This window comes from Lactuca serriola, chromosome 9 (genome assembly GCF_051521515.1).
Source record: "Lactuca serriola cultivar US96UC23 chromosome 9, Lser_US96UC23_V15, whole genome shotgun sequence".
NCBI lineage: Eukaryota > Viridiplantae > Streptophyta > Magnoliopsida > Asterales > Asteraceae > Lactuca > Lactuca serriola.
Window position 1 is genome coordinate 114,944,992 of NC_136416.1, and position 19,599 is coordinate 114,964,590.

Consider the following 19,599-nt stretch of genomic DNA (forward strand, 5'->3'; position numbering starts at 1 on the left):
TTCAACAAATCCTTTTAGAAATATCTTGCTACTGTGCTTCATCGTAAGTTTCCTGACTAACGATGTTATTGAATCACGTTTTCTTCAACTTGTTCTAGTATCTTCGGTTTCTTCTCATAATTCCGATAATTGATTTGTTTTGATTGTTGAATCCAACTTGTGAATCGATTCTTTATATTGTGTTCAATCACATAAATCGATTATGATCAAGTCAACGTGATGAAATCGGAAACTGGTTATTTGATTTGGATAAAATTGGTCAAGAACTTTGAAATTATTGGGAAGAAGAGTTGAAGAACAGTTGTTTGAACACCTTTTGATCCGAAATCGGACCTCAAAACCATTGATTTCGTGTTTATGATTCGTTGACTTTAAAAAGTCAAACTGTGAAACTAGAATCGAGGTGTGACGAATCGATGGTTGAAGCTTTGGTTAACAGTAGAATGATTGTTGATGTGCAAAGGATCGGTTTAGAAAGTGATTTGGGAATCGAACTTGATTTGATATTTCGATTTTTATTGTCGATGGTTTGGATGGATTTGGATGAACAAACTGAATGATTGTTGATGTATGAAGGGTTCGTGAATGACGATAAAGAAAGATCTGAAAATTGAAAGTTTTTGTTTGGAATCGAATTCTGTGATGTCAAGGATCGATGTTCAAAGAATTGATATTGGAATCAATTATGTGAAGTCAAGAATTGAAGGCGAAATTGGGATCGTGGTTGAGAGTCTCCTTTACTGAATTGATCTCATATTTGGGAGTCGAGCATCAAGCCTGGAAGTCTAGACTGGACAGGTTTGAAGTAAATTGATTGTTCGCATCTATGGCTTGTGTTCGATTGGTGCTGATTTTTTTTGGGTTCGCATATGGATGAATCAAAACATGAGTTCGCATCTGTGGATCGATTATGTTGTTCACTTGGATTTCGCATTTGGTGATACAGTTTTATGGTTGATGGCCAAACCGGATTCGCATTTGTGTGAATCAAGACTAAGTTCGCATTTGTGTGAATCAAAATCAGGTTCGCATTTGTGTGAATGGAGTTCGCATTTGGTGTTTTGTTCAATTTTGGAGTCAAAATGTGAAGTCATCTCATACATGATTCGCATTCATGACATTAACTAAACGTGCGAAGCGTAGAGTGTTACTGTGAAACATTCGTGAATTGGGGAAGAAAACAGAAGTTTCGAAAAGAGTCCCTACAGTTTCGCATTTTTGGCAACAAATACCCAACTTCGCAAATAGGAAATATAAGCTGAGAAATTGCAGAATTTTCAGTTTTGGTCCTTGCAGTTTGTGCGAATTTACACTTTATGCCCGGTTTCGCAAATGGGCTAGAGTTTCACACATTTGACTGTTTTAGGCGCAACGGGTCCCTGCAAGTTTCAGAAAGTGACAATTTCTACCCGAATTTTGAAAAATCTTGCAACTTTCACTCAAAAAGTCAAATTTTTTCATAAACTGGAAATTTTTGTGGCTTTTTCGTGATTGTTTTTCCGTGCAAGATTTTTGGTGATTCATTTTTGGTACACATCAAGGGGGAGTATCGTGAAGACTATTCCTCGGGCGTTTCTCATCCTTAGTGGGTTTTATAATCATTTTTTGATTACAAAAAGGGGGAGAATGATGGGTATTCGAAGCTTCACGGGTTTGTTGAATATTCATTTGCGGATTTGAAGACCGGTGTTACTTCGAGGGGGAGTTTGTGTTGGATATAGTGTCTAAGTCCATAACTATATTTGGTATGTACTTGACCAGACCCGACATGGTCCATTTGGGTTGCACTTCACCCGAACAATTTATGGATGATAATCTTTTGAGAATATTACAAGTTATGATTTATTAATATATTATAAGTTCTAATATATTAATATAAGATCATATTATTTAATTAGTATTGATCTATAATTAATCTAGGATTAATTTAGAGATCAAAGATATTACTAATTAAATATAGGCTTCTATATTTATATAGTGTGGGCTAATGCTTATTTGGAATGGGCTAGGCTTGCATGGAAAGTCTATGGATACTCCATGGAGCTTTAACCCATGGATCTCATGGAAATGAAGAGACATGGGTATTAGGGTTTACATGGATATATAAAGGAGGCTTTGGTTCTTGAAATTGACTAGTGGACACTAGTTAAGTGAAAAAAACAAGAGGGCAAATTTCAAGATAGTAGTGACTATTCTCTCAAAGTTCCAAGTTTGTGGTGATTTGTGATTTCCATTTGAGGCATCCACACTATTGGTGCTAGGCTCTAAAACTCCAAGGAATCAACTACAACTACAAGGTAAGTATTTCTACTAGCTTTATCTGATTCAAGTTCCCCATGCCATGCTAGTTAGGATATGAACCTTGGAAAAATAATTATTTGCATGTATCTTAGACAAACATAGATCCAAGGTTTATTAGGGTTGCATGTACACTTAGGAAGTGTTAGAATGCTCAAAACCCTTCAATGGTATCAGAGCCTAGGCTTGCTTGTTTGATACTTGATGCAAAATATTGGAAAAAGTCGAAAAACTTGTTGTCTGCCTGATGAACTCGCCGAGTCCATGGGGGGACTCACCGAGTTCATGTGTATCTTCAACCTACTCGCCGAGTAGGTTCATGCACTCGGCGAGTAGGAGCCACAGAGTGCAGATTTTTGACTTTAGTTGCTGGAAATGGACTAGAAATATTACCCTAAACTGTTTTGGTACTTGAAAACTTGTTTTAGATGGTGTAATGTCTTTGCTAATCCATTTACAACAACTTGTTATCAAAATTACAAAGTTTTATGTGTAATTTTTGATTCATGAAAGTGTTCATATTCATGTTCTTGATCTTATGATGTTTAGATGATCATAGGAATTATTTGTAACCTATGTGGTAGATTAATTCAAGATCATTATGTGTTTTAATGGAGTCCATAACTTGTCCTCAAGTTATGGAAAACCAAAAGTTACTTGAATTAAAACCATTAAAAGAACACAAGAGTTAGAAAAATGAAGAGCCTTCATTTTTATTACTCTATTAAACACGTAAGTTACAAGAAATGAAAAGTTTTGAAAGTTTACAAAACTTGCCCTCAAGTTTTGGAACAAGTAAAGTCATATTAAAAACTTTAGTTCCAACCCTTAAAATTTTAAAAGTTAAAATTCAACCCTTCTACTTATAATATTATAATTTAATAATATATATATATATATATATATATATATATATATATATATGTATGTATGTATGTATGTATAAGATTAAAGTCGTCTTACCGCTAGTACGCCTCATTCACGAAGCCGGTCTATAAGGTGGGTATAAGGTTGTTGCCTATAAAATGACAACTTAATGGGTGTCCACTCTCACCCACCGCTTGCTTGACTGGTGGAGGGTCGTTAGCCGAACGGGTAAGACAAGGACTTATAAATTCTCATTAAAAGTATGATGAATATTATAAAGTAACTAAATGTTTTATTAAATTCCCAATCTTAGTTACTTTAGGAAAAATGTGAATTAGGTGCTAATCCATGAAATTACACTTTACACTTTGTCTAAGTCGTTAGTGGAGCGTGTGTGGTTAACCGGCACACTAACTTGGACTTAACAAGGTAGGTAAAGGGTGACTTAATATTTATCATAGTATCGATGGAGCGTGTGTGGTTAACCGACACATCGATTGAGGGGTAATTTATTAAGGGTACCAAGTAATTTGCATGGTTACTTCACACCTCGTTTTGTGATCCTCGACATCCCAGTCACAAAAATTGGAGGGCACACTCGAGATTGAAACATGACTTTGAAAAGTTCATTGAATCTCAAAAGAATCTAGGAGTTTCTAAAAACCAAATTAAATATTTTTAATATTTCGACTTTGGTGGAAATTGGTGAATCGTCATTCACCTACCTTTCAAATATGTCATTGCTTAGATTATGACATAGCTCTTCTTAGTATAATATATTGTGATTGGGTCCTAGCCTTAATATTACATTTGGGTGTTTTATTAAGGAATATCTCAATATCTAAACTAATTCTTTCTTTCCTTTCTTATAAGATGTCCATAAACAACGCTGCTTCTGGCTCTAATCCTAGTGGCTCCTTTTCTCTTATGAACTTGTGTAGGAAAGTCACTTTTGATGGATCCAACTTTAATGAATGGATCAAAAACATCAGAATGATTACTCGCTACGAGGACAAGGAATATGTCCTCGATAAGGAGCTTAAGGATATTGATGAGACAGTAGCTACTCCTCAAGAGATCGCTGAGTTTAGGGCACATGAAAGGGATGCCACCAAAGTGGCATGCATCATGATGGCCACTATGACCGCGGATCTCCAAAAATCCTATGAAGATTTCTACCCCTATGAGATGCACCAAGATTTGATGGAAAGATACCATCAAAGTGCTCGTCAAGAGAGGTATGAAATCATCTCCTCCATGATAACAACTCGCATGAAGGATGGTGAACCCATCACGGGCCACATGTAGAAAATGCAAAGATTTGTGGACCGTTTGCTGAAGCTTAATGTGAACTTCCCCGAGGAGCTTGCAATAGATATCATTTTGCACTCCTTACCTTCATGTTATGATCAAGTCCGCATGACATACCACATGAACAAGGAAGAGGTCACACTCAGCAAACTTCAAGGACTCTTGAAGACCGCGGAAAGTGGTCTTAAGGGTAAGGCAGTTGTTACTACTCCTACTCCTACCAACTCTGCCCCTGTCTTGGCAATCGGGAAAGGACGAGGGAAGAAAAGAAAGAGTTCTTCGAAGGGTACCAAGGTTAGGACCCTTGATGGCTCTTCTTCAAGTGGAACCAAGAAAGGTTTCATCACTCCATCGTCTGACCCAAAAGAGGCTGAATGCTTCTATTGCCATGAAAAGGCGCATTGGAAGCGGAACTGCCCAAAGTACCAGCAAGATGTGAAGGATGGGAAAGTTAAACCCAACCATGCAGGTATTTACACTATCTTATCTAATAACTCACCCCATTCTAATTCTTAGGTCCTTGATACCGGTTGTGGTATTCATATCTATTCTGATTTATAGGGACTAAGAAGAAGTGAGGATGTGGAGCAAGGAAGAATAAACTTGATCATGGGAAACAGGAAAGCTTCACCTGTCACAAAGATTGGAGTTTATACTTTATCGCTATGTAGTGGGTTTAGTTTAGATTTGAACAAGTGTTGTTATTCGCCAGAAATGACAAGAAATATTATTTCCTTTCATGCATTGTACAAACAAGGTTTCACCTTTTCATTTGATAATGAAGTTGGTTTGATTAATATTTTCTTTAATAATGTTCTCTATTTTAAAGCATTACCTTGTGATGGCGTGTATGAAACAGTATCTGTGGTTGATAACTTAGGAAATAATGTATTGTGTATTGATTCTGTTAATAATAATAACTTGGATAAAGCATCATTATGGCATTGTCGTCTTGGACATATAAGCAAGAAACGCATAGGCCAACTCCAAAAGGATGGAGTCTTGGAGTCATTTGACCTAAAGTCAGATGATAGTTGCGAATCATGCTTACTTGGGAAAATGACAAAGTCACCCTTCACAGGTTCTTGTGAAAGGGGTGAAGGTTTGTTGGACCTTGTACACGCGGATGTGTGTGGACCATTCAAACATGCCACAAGGGATGCTAATCGTTATTATTTGACTTTTACTGATGATTATAGTAGATATGGATATGTCTACTTAATCAAGCATAAGTTAGAGACTTTCGAAAGGTTTAAGGAATTTAAACAGGAAGTCGAGAATCAACTGGGCAGGAACATTAAGATGCTTCGATCCGATCGAGGTGGTGAGTATCTTAGTTCAGAGTTCCTCGACTATCTTAGGGAATGTGGGATTGTCTCACAATTGACACCTCCCAGGACACCACAGTTGAATGGTGTAGCTGAGAGGCGTAATCGAACCTTGTTGGATATGGTTCGTTCCATGATGAGTCGAGCTTCGCTACCAATCTCATTTTAGGGGTATGCCTTTGAGACTGCCGCCCATATTCTTAATCTAGTCCTTACAAAGAAAGTTGCCAAAACTCCTCACGAGATGTGGACTGGTAAAGTACCCAACCTAGACCACATCAAGATTTGGGGTTGCGAGGCTTTTGTGAGGCGCAAAACTCATGATAAGCTAGAACCCCGAAGCGAGAGGTGTATTTTCATCGGCTACCCACAAAGATCCTTTGGTTACCTCTTCTACAGACCTAGTGACAATGTGGTCTTTGTAGCAAGAAGAGGAGTCTTTCGAGAGAGAGAGAGAGAGAGAGAGAGAGAGAGAGTTTATAAGCCAAGGAGACAGTGGGAGGCAAATTGATCTTGAAGAAATTCAAGAGTCAAGCGGTGAAGGAACTTCAAACCCTAGCCCTCAACTTGAGGAGGAAACTCCTGTTGAGCGAATTGACGAGTCTGTATCTCTGAGGCTTTCCACGAGAGTTAGGAATGCACCTGAGCATTACTATGGTTTCCATATTACTGCGGAAGGTGAGACACTTATTAATGATGAGACACTAGTAGGTCTGGATGAACCTAACAGCTACACGGAAGCCATGGCAGGCCCTGAGTCTGCTAAATGGAAATAGGCTATGGATAGCAAGATACAATCCATGTATGACAATCAAGTTTGGAAGTTGGTTGAGAATGTACCAGGTCGTAAGACTGTAGGGTGCAAATGGATCTTCAAGAAGAAGATCGACATGGATGGTAACATACACACTTATAAGGCACGACTGGTTGCAAAGGCTTATTCTCAAACTCCGGGAGTTAATTATGATGAAACCTTTTCACCAGTGGCCAAGATAAAGTCTATTAGGGTTCTGTTAGCCATTGCTGCATTTCATGACTATGAAATATGGCGAATGGATGTCAAAACCGCTTTCCTTAATGGAAAGTTGGCTGAAGATGTTTACATGGTTTAGCCAGAGGGTTTTGTCAGTATAGAGTACCCCAATAGAGTGTGTAAACTCGAGAAATCCATTTATGGATTGAAACATGCACCTCGCAAATGGAATCTTTGCTTTGATGAGAAAGTCAAGGAATTTGGCTTTTCAAGGAGTGAAGATGAATCTTGTGTCTATATCAAGGCTAGTGGGAGCATAGTCAGCTTTTTGGTTCTGTATGTGGATGACATACTACTCATAGGAAATGACATCCCAACCCTGCAGGAAGTAAAGTCCTGGCTTGGGAAGTGTTTCGCTATGAAGGACCTTGGTGAAGCTACCTATATCCTAGGGATAAAGAATTTGAGAAACAGGAGTAAAAGACTAATTGGACTTAGTCAAAGCACCTATGTGGACAAAGTGTTGAAAAGATTCAACATGCATAACTCCAAGAAAGGTGAGTCACCCATTCAGTGTAATGCCAAATTGAGTAAGACACAAAGCCCTAGTACCGAGGTTGAGATAGCAGAAATGAGTCAACTACCTTATGCTTCAGCTGTAGGATCGATCATGTATGCTATGACGTGTACTCGACCTGATGTAGCCTTTTCTTTGAGCATGGTTAGCAGGTATCAGGGGAACCCTGGCAAGGTACACTGGACTGGTTTATAGAATATCCTCAAGTACCTGCGAAGGACTAAGGACTGGGTCCTTACCCTTGGTAGGAGTGATGACTTCAGAGTTGTAGGGTATAGTGATGCTAGCTTCCAGACTGATAGGGATAATTTCCGCTCTCAGTCGGGCTGGGTCTTTACCTTAAACGGAGGAGCAATCACTTGGAAGAGTTCCAAGTAGGAGACAGTGGCTGATTGCATTTGTGAATCAGAGTATATAGCAACAAGCGAGGCAACAAAGGAGGCTATATGGCTAAAGAACTTCATCGGAGACCTTGGAGTTGTACCAGCTATAAAAGAGCCAATGGAGATTTTTTGTGACAGCAATAGTGCGGTTGCCTTAGCCAAGGAACCAACAGATCATGGGAGATCCAGACACATTGACAGAAAATATCACTTCATCAGACATCGAATAGAAGAAGGAATCCTCGTGGCAAAGAGGGTATCATCGGATGAGAACCCAGCAGATCCCCTCACGAAGGGACTGAGTAGGGTTAAGCATCTCCAGCATGCTCGGAGCATAGGGCTGAAGGATGATATAAGTTTTAGTAGTTAGATAAATTATGAAATTTGTAAAGTGTAATTGACATTAGATGATGAATAAAAGGTGTTCTATTTATGAGTAAAGTGTTGCTATCTCTTGTCGATCGTTTACTATATTTCGTTTACTATATTTCGTTTGCATGTTTTGACATCGGAAGTAGGTATGAATCAAGACTGTCATGATTGGTTGCAGAGGTCTAAGGTGTTGGACATGGCTACAACAATCATGAGTTCTCATAAGTTCTGAGCATTGGACTCAACCCACGCTCACTGGAATCACTTCATGGAATTTTATCTCGAGTGATCGTGAGATGGTAATATCATATAAGTCTTTAAACCTAGAGATATGATTTGTTACTTACAAGTTGGTTATGCATTGATTGTACGAAAACACATTGGTAACTCGATGTTATAAAACGTGCCTTTGTGTATAATTCAATGAGTAGTAGAACAAACATATGAGTCGAAGTTTATCTGTTCCTTCTAAGATTAGAAGCGATATCTGCTCCCCTCGATGATTTTGTTTTGACCTATGTACCGGGCCCGGTCAGAACTAAATTGATGTGTTCAGTTAAGTTCTATGTCAAACAAATCGAAATCCGGAAACAAATACTGGACAATAAGTAAGACCATGTTCCATGTGTTTGTCCGGCTGATATCTAGAACAGAGGATTATATTATCACTTATCTAAAATGACGCGTTCTAGTTCAACAGAGTTTAAAGAGCTATGATTGCTGATCGGTTCCTGAAGTCATACTTGCAACTATAGTTATTAGACTTATCCAAGTGGGAGACTGTTGGATATAGTGTCTAAGTCCATAACTATATTTGGTATGTACTTGACCCGACCCGGCATGGTCCATTTGGGTTGCACTTCACCCGAACAATTTATGGATAATCTTTTAAGAATAGTACAAGTTATGATTTATTAATATATTATAAGTTCTAATATATTAATATAAGATCATATTATTTAACTAGTATTGATCTATAATTAATCCAGGATTAATTTAGAGATCAAAGATATTACTAATTAAATATGGGCTTCTTGACGGGTTTTAGCCATAAGAACTTTCCTATGTGCGCATGCAAAACCCTAATGCTTGGATCTAGGCTTTCTAATTAAACATGATTAGAATCCAAGACTTCTAATGACTAATTAGGTATAAGAACAATACAAAATCAGATCTAGAAGTTTACCTTTCAATCTCTTGTTTGATCTTGATGTCTTGGAGCTCTAGAGTCACAATTGTCACTCCTCTAATGGCTTACAAACACCAACTAGCAAGGAGGATAATTTGAGAGAGAGGAGAGGTGAGGAAATTCGGCTAGGGGTTCTCTACTTGAGATGAGATGCCGAATTCCCTTGGCCAGAGGGTCTATTTATACTTGTAGACTCCTTAAGGGTTTCACCTTAAACCCTAGTTGGATAATCTTTCCTTAAAGCAATCCAAATCCTTTCCTTAGATAACCTTGGACCATTTTGAGCTTTCCTTAGCTTCTAGAATTCGTCCAACCTCTATCCACAAAGGATTTACAGTCTAAAGTGTAACTATCAAACAATTGACAGTTTATACCCTCTTATTTAATTAATCTCTTTAAGTCACCAAATTAATACTAATTAATTTATGATTATATTAATCAAATAACAATATTATTATTCCTTATATTATTCTCATAATATATTAATAATATTTATTCTCTCATAATAAATCATCCTGTCAAGTTGCTATGGTGAAGGCTACCCAAAAGGACCATGCACAACCGGGTCAAATACTTGCCTAATATAGTTGCAGCCTTAGACACTATTCCAACAGTCTCCCACTTGGATAAGTCTAGTAACTATATGCACACGTACAATCCGATTTGCAATCGTAGCTCTCAAAGGCGCTGTCAAACTCTGATCTAATCAACCTGGTCCTTCAGATAAGGGATCGTACAGTCCTCTGTTAGATATCATGCTGACAATTATATGGAATGATTAGTCAAGCATTTAGGTTTCTCGATCTTCGATTTATTCGACATAAAACTTAATCAAACACATCAATTCAGTTCTGATCGGGTCTGACACATAAGTCAAATCAAATCATCGAGTGGCCGAGATATCGCTTTTACCTTCTTGGGATAAAAGTTACAGATAAACTTCGACTTATATGCATTTACGTATTCATTAACCAACTATACACAACAATGCGTTTTATAACACCGAGTTACTGATGCGTTTTTGCATTATCAATGTATAAGTAATTAACAAAATAACAAACCATATATCTAGGTTTTAAGACTATATGATATTATCGTCTTGCGATCACCTTTTATATCATATTCCATAAGGTGATTCCAGCAAGCTCGGGTTTGTTCCAATGCTCAAAACTAGTTCATAAGCACTCATGAATGTTGCAGCAACCCTTTACTATGTCTAATACCATTTAGACAATCTACACACCAATTCACGACAATCTTCATTCATATCTACTTCCAACATATGAACGATTGTGGACAATTTGAATAATTCGATTATTCTTAATAAATTCAATTATTCTGGAAGTCAAAACATGCAAAGTGAAAAAATAGTTAAACAATTAACATAAGATAGTAACATTACTCATAAATAAAACTCCTTTATTTAATCATCAAATGATAATTACATTTATCTATTACACGTTTCTAATACTATCTAATCTATGCTAATATCATCCTTCAGCCCAATACTCCTAGCATGCTGCAAGTGCTTAACCCTACTCAGTCCCTTCGTAAGCGGATCTGCTGGGTTATCTTCTGATGATATCCTCTTCACTACGAGTTGTCCTTCTTCTACAAGATGTCTGATAAAATGATATTTTCTTTTGATATCTCGTGATCTACCATGATCCCTCGGTTCCTTGGTCAAGGCAACCGCTCCTTCATTATCACAGAAAATCTCCATGGGCTCCTTTATGGCAGGTACAACTCCAAGGTCACCAATGAAGTTCTTCAGCCATATTGCCTCCTTCGATGCTTCACCTGCTGCAATGTACTCTGATTCACACGTTGAATCAGCCACGGTTTCCTGCTTGGAACTTTTCCAAGTCACTGCTCCTCCATTCAGGGTAAAGACCCAGCCCGACTTCGAACGGTAGTTGTCCCTGTCGGTCTGAAAGCTGGCGTCACTGTACCCTCGCACCTTCAAGTCATCACTCCCTCCGAGGACAAAGAACCATTCCTTCGTTCTCTGAAGGTACTTAAGGATATTCTTCACCGCAATCTAATGGGCTCTGCCAGGATTCCCTTGATATCTGCTAACCATGCTCAAAGCAAAGGCTACATCATGGCGAGTACAAGTCATAGCGTACATGATTGAGCCAACTGCGGAAGCATATGGTACTCAGCTCATTTCTGCTATTTCAGTTTCGGTACTCGGACTTTGAGTCTTACTCAACTTGGCATTACTTTGTATCGGTAATTCTCCCTTCTTTGAGTTTTCCATACTAAAACGTTTTAGTACCTTCTCTAAGTAAGCGTTCTGACTAAGTCCTATTAGTCTCTTACTTCTTTCTCTTACTATCCTTATTCCCAAAATATAAGAAGCCTCTCCGAGGTCCTCCATAGCGAAGCACTTCCCGAGCCAGGACTTAACCTCCTGCAGAGTCGGGATGTCGTTTCCTATGAGTAATATGTCATCGACATATAGAACGAGAAAGCTTACTATACTCCCACTGGCTTTAACATATACACACGATTCATCTTCGCTTCGTACAAACCCAAACTCTTTGACTTTCTCATCGAAACAAAGATTCCATCTGCGAGATGCTTGCTTAAGTCCATAAATGGACTTCTCAAGCTTACACACTCTATTCGGATGCTTCGGATCCATAAACCCCTCTGGCTGAGCCATGTAAACATCCTCAACCAACTTCCCATTAAGGAAAGCGGTCTTGACATCCATTTGCCAAATCTCATAATCATGAAATGCGGCAATCGCTAGCATCACTCTAATAGATTTTATCTTCGCAACTGGCGAGAAGGTCTCATCATAGTCAACTCCAAGAGTTTGAGTAAAGCCCTTCGCAACCAATCGCGCTTTATATGTGTGTACTTTTCCATCCACGTCGGTCTTCTTCTTGAAGATCCATTTGCATCCAACGGTCTTACGTCCGGGCAGATTATCAACCAAATTCCAAACTTGGTTATCATACATGGATTGGATCTCGCTATCCATTGCCTCTTTCCACTTTGCAGACTTCGGGCCTGCCATGGCTTCCTTATAGCTATTAGGTTCATCTAGATTTATTAGTGTACCATCACTAATATACGTGTCCCCTTCGGTAGTAATATGAAAACCATAAAACTGGGGTTGAACTCTAACTCTTTCGGAACGTATAAGAGGTAATGACTCGTCAATTGGTTCAACCGGAGTTTCCTCCTCGGATTGAGCGCCAGCGGTAGAGGTTCCTTCATCTATCGACTCTTGAATCTCTTCAAGCTCGATTTGCCTCCCACTGTCTCCTTGGCTTATGAGTTCTCGCTCTCAGAAAACTCCTCTCCTCGCAACGAAGACAACATTGTCCTTCGGTCTATAGAAGAGATATCCAAAGGATTTCTGCGGGTAGTCGATGAAAATACATCGCTCACTCCGAGGTTCGAGCTTGTTGTGAGTATCTCGTCTTACGAAAGCCTCGCAACCCCAAACTTTGATATGTGCCAACGAGGGAGCTTTCCCTGTCCACATCTCGTGAGGTGTTTTGGCAACTTCTTAGTAGGGACTCGGTTAAGGATATGGGCGGAAGTCTCTAAGGCATACCCCCAAAAAGAGATAGGTAGTGAAGCACTACTCATCATAGAGCGAACCATATCAAATAAGGTTCGATTACGCCTTTCTGCTACACCATTCAATTGTGGTGTCCTAGGTGGCGTCAATTGTGAAACTATTCCACACTCCTTCAGATAATCGTGGAATTCAAGACTTAGGTACTCTCCTCCTCGATCGGATCGAAGCATCTTAATTTTCCTGCCCAATTGATTCTCCACTTCATTCTTGAACTCTTTCAACTTTTCAAAAGTTTCTGACTTTTGCTTGATTAAGTAGATATACCCATATCTACTATAGTCATCGGTAAAAGTCACATAGAAGCGGTTCCCATCCTTCGTGGTTGATCTAAATGGTCCACATACATCGGTAAGTATTAGGTCCAATAGACCCTCACCCCTTTCACACGTACTTGTGAAGGGTGACTTAGTCATCTGTCCAAGTAAACAAGATTCGCATATGTCAGCTTCCCTAAGGTCGAATGACTCCAACACTCCATCCTTTTGGAGTTGGGCTATGCGTTTCTTGTTGACATGTCCAAGGCGACAATGCCACAAGGATGCCTTATCCATACTATTGGAAGAATCTATGTTCAAAACATTATTTCCTAAGTTATCAACAATCATGACAGTTTCATAAATTCCATTACATGGTATAGCTTCAAAATAAAAGACACCATTCAGATAAGCTAAAATAGAACCATTCTCATTATTAAAAGAAAATCTAAAACCTTGTCTAAACAAACCATGAAATGAAATGATGTTTCTACCCATTTCTGGCGAATAGCAACAATTGTTCAAATCTAAACTTAAACCATTCCTAAGCACTAAAGAATACACTCCAATCTTGGTCACAGGCGACGATCTTCTGTTCCCCATGATTAGATTTATTCTTCTAGCCTCCACATCCCTATTTCTTCTTAGTCCCTTCACATTAGAGCAAATGTGGTAACCACAACCGGTATCAAGAACCCAAGAAATAGTGTGAGATGATTCATTAGATTTAATTGTATATATACCTGCGAAAGACGGCTTGATCTTTCCTTCCTTGATGGCTTGCAGGTACTCTGGGCAGCTTCTCTTCCAATGTCCTATCTTGTGGCAGTGGTGGCACTCTGCCTCCTTTGGGTTAGGGCAGGGCTTAGCAGGATCAACTTTGGTCCCACTAGAAGAGGCACCATCTCGGGCTTTAACCTTGCGATGGTTCTTAGAAGAAGCCTTCCTCTTCTTTCCCTTTCCTTGTCCAATAGCCAAGACAGGAGCAGCGGGTGGATTGGGAGTTGGTGCAGCAGACTTGTCCTTGAAGTTGCTCTCAGCGACCCTCAAGAGACCTTGGAGTTTGCTTAGGGTGACCTCCTCTTTGTTCATGTGGTAGGTCATCCTAAATTGATTGTAGCTCAGAGGCAAAGAGTGAAGCACCATGTCGATTGCCAAGTCTTCCCCAAAGTCAACATTCAACTTGCGATGGCGGTCGACATACCTTTGCATCTTTTGCAGGTGCACGGTAAGAGACTCTCCATGACCCATCTTAGCGGAAATCATGTTAGTGAGAATCTCATAACGCTCTTGTCTCGCGTTTTGGTGGTATCTCTCCAATAACTCTTGGTGCATCTCGTACGGGTACATGTCCTCATAGGACTTTTGGAATTCGGAGTTCATAGTGGCTATCATGATGCAATGTACCTTCGTTGCATCGCGCTCATGAGTTTCAAAAGCGGTCATTTCAGCCGGAGTAGGGATTTCAGGGTTAATCTTCTCGAGCTTCTCATCGAGGACATACTCCTTATCCTCATAGCGAGCACTGGTGCGAATGTATCTTATCCATTCGCTAAAGTTCGTCCCATCGAAAGTGACCTTTTGACAAAGGCTCATCAATGTGAAAGAACTAGCAGTAGCGTTGTTTGCGTTCGACATCTACAAATAGAAAGGACAAAGATAGATTAGAATATGAATCCCTAATTATCACCCAATATGAAAAGTTAGGGCTAGGGTCCAACAACAATATTTACATATTAGAAAAGGGATGTCGTAATCCAACATGCAAATAATATGAAGTTAAGTGAATGACGATTCACTAATTCTCCACCACAAAAACATAACTTTATGTCCTAAATGTATTGAGAATTCCTAGGTTCGGATGAGATTCATTGAAACTATTCAATGGCATGTTTAAATCTCGATATGCCCCTCTTGTTTGTGACTGGGATACCGAGGATCACAAAGCGGGTGTGAATTACCATGAAAATTCACATGGTGCCTTCATTGTAATGATCACCTATTTGATGTGTCGGTAAACCACACACGCTCCATCGAACTATGATAAACAATGAATCACCCTTTGCCACCTTTGCTTAGAACCAATTAGTGTGCCGGTAAACCACACACGCTCCACTAACTTCTTAGCAAGGGTGCAAAGTGTAATTTCATGGGATTGCATCAATTCACTTTTCCTAAAGTAACTAAGATTGGGAAACTTTTAAAAAATATGTAGTTACTTTATATTTCTTATTATACTTTTAATGAGAGGATGAGGTTGCCCTATCCTACCCGTTCAGCTAACGACCCTCCACCGATCAAGCAAGCGGTGGGTGTGAGTGTACACCCATTAAGCCCCATTTTATAGGCCGCAACCTTATACCCACCTTATAGATCGGCTTCATGAATGAGGCCTACTAACGGTAAGACTAGCATTTTAGTTATACATATATATATATATATATATATATATATATATATATATATATATATATATATATATATATTAATCTTGTAATATTATACTAGTATAGGGTTGTATTTTAAACTTTTTAAAATCTAGGGTTTGAAATTTAAATTGTCTAAATTAAAACTTTTAATCACAAAACATAAATTTCAAAACTTGAAGACAAGTTTTAAAATATTTAAAACATGGAGGATCAAATAACAAAAAATTTTAATTAACAATTAATTCCATAATTATCTATATTTGATTTATTCAAGATTTCTTGCAAGATAATTACCAATTTAATCAAAATAATTAATTAATTATCATATAAGGAAATTAAATATTTTATTAGTTGATAAATATCTTTAATTAAATCAAGATTATAGTCATATATATCAAAAATCGGATTAGGGTTGATCTAATATGATTAAGGTAAGTTTCCATAAGATAATCATCAAAAAATCCCGAATCTGGTCATTCCTGACGCTTGGACTCGCCGAGTGCACCAAGGGACTCGCCGAGTCAAGCCAACTCGCCGCGTCCACTATGGAACTCGCCGAGTCCATGACTCAGAACCTCAAAAATCGAATTTTGCAAACAAGTTTCAAACAAACAAGCAACAATTTAACAGAAACCAAGCTAGGCTCTGATACCACTGATGGGTTTTAGCCATAAGAACTTTCCTATGTGCGCATGCAAAACCCTAATGCTTGGATCTAGGCTTTCTAATTAAACATGCTTTGGATCCAAGACTTCTAATGACTAAATAGGTATAAGAACAATACAAAATCAGATCTAGAAGTTTACCTTTCAATCACTTGTTTGATCTTGTTGTCTTGGAGCTCTAGAGTCACAATTGTCACTCCTCTAATGGCTTACAAACACCAACTAGCAAGGAGGATGATTTGAGAGAGAGGAGAGGGGAGGAAATTCGGCTAGGGGTTCTCTAATTGAGATGAGTTGTTGAATTCCCTTGGCCAGAGGGTCTATTTATACTTGTAGACTCCTTAAGGGTTTCACCTTAAACCCTAGTTGGATGATCTTTCCTTAAAGCAATCCAAATACTTTCCTTAGATAACCTTGGACGATTTTGAGCTATCCTTAGCTTCTAGAATTCGTCCAACCTCTATCCACAAAGGATTTACAGTCTAAAGTGTAACTATCAAACAATTGACAGTTTATACCCTCTTATTTAATTAGTCTCTTTAAGTCACCAAATTAATACTAATTAATTTATGACTTATATTAATCAAATAAAAATATTATTATTCCTTATATTGTTCTCATAACATATTAATAATATTTATTCTCTCATAATAAATCATCCTGTCAAGTTGCTATGGTGAAGGCAACCCAAAAGGACCATGCACAACCGGGTCAAATACTTACCTAATATAGTTGCAGCCTTAGACACTATTCCAACACTTCTATATTTATATAGTGTGGGCTAATGCTTATTTGGAATGGGCTAGGCTTGCATGGAAAGTCTATGGATACTCCATGGAGCTTTAACCCATGGATCTCATGGAAATGAAGAGACATGGGTATTAGGGTTTACATGGATGTAACCCTAATCCACCACACTATATAAAGGAGGCTTTGATTCTTGAAATTGACTAGTGGACACTAGTTGAGTGAGAAAAACAAGAGTGCAAATTTCAAGATAGTAGTGACTATTCTCTCAAAGTTCCAAGTTTGTGGTGATTTGTGATTTCCATTTGAGGCATCCACACTATTGGTGCTAGGCTCTAAAACTCCAAGGAATCAACTACAACTACAAGGTAAGTATTTCTACTAGCTTTATCTGATTCAAGTTCCCCATTCCATGCTAGTTAGGATATGAACCTTGGAAAAATAATTATTTGCATGTATCTTAGACAAACATAGATCCAAGGTTTATTAGGGTTGCATGTACACTTAGGAAGTGTTAGAATGCTCAAAACCCTTCAGTTTGGTCTTGATCGCGCTAGCTCGTTGGAGATTAAAGCCAGACATCCAATCCTAACTTTGAGGGGGAGAATGTTAGGGTGCTAAGTCATGCTTGGATGTATTGTTTTAGGCTTTCCTCTTTGTATGTGTAAATGTGTTGAGTCTTTCCTATAAATAGGAAGTGAGTGACTCCCATTATGTAAGAGTCGATTTTGGAGTGTTAGACTAGAGAGAGAAATTGTATACAAACCCATTTGTATAATCTTTCTAGATCTAATAAGAGCTTACAAAGATTTATTTACTCCTTGTGTTCTTGAATTTGTATGATGAATCACTAGATCTTTTCTAATTCCGCACATGCCATCATAATCAACACCACTACAATCTGTAGCAAAAGAACGCCATGTTCTGTTTGTGCAGGATGTAAAGAAGGTTCGGGAGGATGTAAACTTCAAGATTGAAGAGTTAAAGACCGAACTTGCGAAGGAGCTTCAAGACATTCATTCTCAACAGATTGAAGTTCAGAAGAGGGTTGATGTAGTTGTCTCAGACATGAATAAAGCTATTGCTGCTCCTATCATTGATGCGAATCATAAAGAAGATATGGCGAAGTTTGATCAGTTGATTCAAATGGTGACTGAGTTGAAGGCCTTGATTTCGCAATCTTCATCTTCGTCTATTCTTACTCCTGAATTCTTGACTCTCAAAGTAAATACTTTGGAACAAGCAATTCAGAAGGCACTGGCTCCGATTGCGAACTTCACCTCTTTACTACCAAAGAGTGCCCCACCTGCTTTCATAGGGGTGCAAGGGGGAGAGAAAAACTTAAGTAAATAGGATGATGCGAAGACCATGGGGAAAGTCATATCTAATCAGCTCCAATCTACTCTTCCAATACTTACGATGCCAATTTCCTCAACAACAATAACCACAAGACCAATTGCCAAAGGAATATCGATTGGGGCAAAAGAAGGAAGTTTGAGTACGAAACCTCAAACTGATAGTGTGGAAAAAGGAAAAGGAATTTTGTACGAAAAATCGAAGGAGGAGAAGACAGCTAAAGCAGAGGCTGAGTTGGAAAGAATGAGGCAAGTTCAAAGCATTATGAGGAAAAGGGCAAGTGATCCTCCTGCAATGAACAAAGGAGATCCTGCGAAGCTGTACTCTTATGAAACTATAGAGTCAAAAGTTGTGGGAAGGGAGATGTATGAATTCGAGAAGAAGCCAAAGAGAAGTTATGATATTGCGAATTCAGACAAATGTCAGTTGGATTTTCCGATTAACGAAATGCTCTTCATTACAGCTCAATACAAGATTAGCGAGAAGTTTGATAATCCTGATGACTACATACACATGAAAATCAGATTTCATGTTGTATTGGGGAAAAATCCAGATGAAGTATGGTCTTTAATGAAGATCAAAAAGGTGTTGACTATCAAGAAGGATACGATGTTTGAAGACATGCTTCAAAATTTTCGTTATTTTGTTATTCGAGCTGATAACAAGCAGTATGACTTCACAATAGCTGACTTCCCTCTGATGAATTGCAATGATTTGATTCAAGTGGCTCTCATTTTGAAACATATGGAAGAGAATAAGCTCAAAGGATCTGAGACTGAAGTATTTAGAATCGGGTTCGCACATGTCAAGACGTATATCGACAATTACTTCGATTGTTTGGCTCTAACTGATGAAGAATTGGCAACTACTTTGGGAAGGGAAGTGAACGTTCCTTGGGAAGAAACCTTGACCCAGTCAGCATTATCAAAGTATGTTGTTGGGGAAATATGCCTGAAACCTTTCGGCATGGTATTTTCGGGAAGAGATACAAAGGGAAAGCCCAAGAAATTTTTGTTGAAGGTCTCAGAGGTTGAAAGATATACTTCTTTGCAGTAGACACACTTTATTGTTCGTATGAACAACTGCAAGAAGAATAATGAAGGAGACAAGAAAGATCTCAAGAAGGTGATTTCCTGGTATGGAGAAGTGCGAAAGACAATTCACTCAGCTGTTCAAAGGCTTATGGACTGAATAGCTTCGACTGTTTACAAAGGGGGAGATTGTAGAGGTTGATTTGTAAAAGTCG